Below are 3215 nucleotides of genomic sequence, written 5' to 3'. Positions count from 1 at the left end.
TAAAGCATAGAATATACACAGTAGTAAGTGACAGAAAGCTTCAGGGCCAAAAGACATAGAAACTGGCAATTTCGGGGAACCATATATAATTAGGTATTATTTTCTAATCCAACCAGGATTTTTTTTTTTTTTTTTTTGCAGGGGGGCATAATGGAAGAAGTACCCTTTCTAAACAAGTAAGTGATCAGTTTAGAGGTAGTCCGCATCAGGGAAGTCTGACAACACGTAGCAGGTGTCCAGCCATTGGGCTAAAGATCTGTAAAAGGCCCCAAATGCTTCATTGAAACCAAAAGTTCAATGATAGTAGGACAGACCCTGGTGTGTGGGTCTACTCCACACTTCTATGGGATCCAGGTTAAAGTTCAGCAATCAGAATTGGGGAAGAAGACCAGATGGAATGCAGAACTGAACGACAGCTCCTTGGTTTTGACCTCTCCTCTGTCTAAAATACAAAGATCAAATATTGGTGCTAAAGATTAAGGTGAGGCTGAGCCTGCAGGTGCAGACTGGGGTGAGGGAAAGCCCTGTGTAGGCAGGCACTGAGGAGATGTCTGAGACCAAAACAGGGGAGCAGATATCTGTCATTATGATGCTGTCAAAAGTGCATTTGGGAGTATGAAATCATATCACCAATGAGCACATAGTGTAATGAACTATAGCCCCACAACAAAGCATTATCTAGATCACACACACACCACACGTTTTCCTACTCTCAGACCTTTGCATTTGCTCTTTCTTGTTCCTGGGATACCTTCTCCTGCTTTTTTCTGGGAAACGCTTGCTTGCTATTCAGAAGTCAAATCAAATTCCAGCTCTACTGTGAGTCCACATAGTCATGCCTCCCATAAATGCCTTACATCGAGTCGAACCCCACCACAGGCAGGTCTGGATCAGTGGCTTGGCACATCCACATCCTGTTGGGTCTGTTCTGTGCCTGAAACAACTCAATACGTGTGCCTAGTAAGTCCTCGTGATACGGGAAACCCAGGAGGACAGGTTGGCATAGTGAGAAGCAAGAATATCATCCCCATTCTGAGCTCATGTCTTAGTCACCACACTTCATGAACAAAATTGACGATAATCACATCCCAAATATGACGCCTTGGTCAGGCACCCAACATGTGGCAAACAGACTGTCACTTGGGCTGTGGGGATGCCAATATTTGTTGAGTCTGCCGCCCTTCCTATCTGCATCTTGGGTTCATGGTTCACCCTCACTTTGACTCAGAAAACAGTGTTCCCCAGTTGTGATTGCCGGAAGCGTCTGTCTGCCCTGAGGCTTTGCTCAGCCAGCTTGTCACTCAGTCAACACTCACCGAGTGGCAGAACACAGCACAGTGCTAGGTTTTGTGGACAAGCACAGAGAAGGCAGTCTGAGGAGCCTGACTCTGCAGGACTCCAGCTCTGCCAACCCACATCTGGGGCCCCGACAGCTATTAGCAAGAGACTCACTAGGTCAAAGGAGCCTTTCAGATGGGAAAAGGAAACGAAACCTCTATATATTAGACGAATGACGGTAACACTGAGGTACGAAAGCTTACAAGTTAAAATATTACATAAATCCCCCAAATTCAAAGTTCCTCTTTCTTTCTGAGTTATGCTCTCTGAAACATATGAATATAAGGTACTCCCTTAATAATGCTGCTGGTATGATACGTATGCTATAGATGCATTAACTGCGTTATAGGCGTTTGGTGATTACAGTTAGTGGGAAGTCGTCACACGTTAAAGTCTGACAGGCTTGAGTTTAAATCCCGGTTCTGCGACATCAATCATTCTATGTGATATGAGATCAATCACGCCATCTCTACACCTTCAGTTTCCTCAGCTGCAAGATGAGTTTACCCATAAAGTTGTAAAAAAAAAAAAAAAAAAAGAAAAAGAAAACCGTTGCCGTCAAGTTGATTCCAACTAACAGTGACCCTATAGGACAGAATAGAACTGCCCCATAGGGTTTCCAAGGAGTGGCTGGTGGATTTGAACTGCTGACCTTTTGGTTAGCAGCCACCAGGGATCCATAGGTTGTTAGGAGGATCAAATAAAAGAATAAAGTGCTCGGCATGGTACCTGGTAGCTTGTAGATTCTGAGGATATGTTTTCTGGAATACATCCTATTGCGTTTCCAAGGCTTATTACCCCAAGGAAAGTTAATTCCACTTAGACCCAAGGAGAGCATAAGGAAGAAATACATAAATAAGTAGGTAGAAATAGGCCATAAAGTGGGAAAGGAGGGTGATGTGATTGATGCAAAGGGCACTCCTGCTCCTTTTCTGAGCGCCTAGCACAGAGGGTCGCTGAGTCGGAATCAACTCTACTGCAAGGAGTGAAGGACATAGCAGGCACTAATACATGTTGAATGAATGAATGAATAAAATTATCATAGCGTTTTAAAATTCCTAATGGAAAGGGGAGAAAAAAACCTTCCCTGAATTCCAAGTAGGGAAAGATGAGGAAATAAAGCAGAAATAGAAGAACTGCTAACTGCCACATTAGCTTGAGACGGCAACAAGCAAGAAAGTGAAAAATCTGAGTGCCTAATTATAAAATGGGAACAAAGGCAGTCTTCAGATGGGAACAGGATTATGTCCTATGGGCAGCTGGATTATAAGTGCCAAGGATGGCTACTTCACACCCCCCTCAAGACCTATGCCCCGCTTTTGATGTAATAACAGCATGATTTTTCAGCCCTCCCTGAGGGCACTTCAGCCAGAAATACTGCCAACCAAAGTACAGAAAGAGTCTCGCTGACACCAGTGCCAGACGATCCTTGCCATGTACAGCATCTGGGCAGAAATAAGAACATCTGTTCTCAGTGTGAACCCTATTAGCTTCATCATTTGGCTTTCAAAGGGAAAAAATGTACAATTATGATACATGGGTGTAATTGGCGGCAAGGTGGCAACTCCTGGCCTGCAGCCGGCTGTGTGTGCATGAGTGCATGGATACCGGGAGGTGTGTCCACACGCCAGGGGACAAGCCACCTGCTCTGCTAAGGCTCGGTGACATGGAGCCAGTTCCCAGAAGCTCAGGCTTCTAGAGACTGAAGCCATGTTGGGACTGGAAGAAAGAAAAAGAGGCAAAGAGGGAGGAAGAAGGAGAAAGAAGAGAGGGGAGAGAGAGGATGGGAGACAGCAGAACGCAGCCACAACGCCTGAGCCAGAGCATGAGGGTGAGGGACAGGGAGGCAGAGAGAGGGAAATAACCATGCTGAGTCT

This window comes from Trichechus manatus, unplaced genomic scaffold (assembly GCF_000243295.1).
Source record: "Trichechus manatus latirostris isolate Lorelei unplaced genomic scaffold, TriManLat1.0 scaffold00205, whole genome shotgun sequence".
In the NCBI taxonomy this organism is placed as follows: domain Eukaryota; kingdom Metazoa; phylum Chordata; class Mammalia; order Sirenia; family Trichechidae; genus Trichechus; species Trichechus manatus.
Note: the sequence above shows the minus strand (reverse complement) of the source record.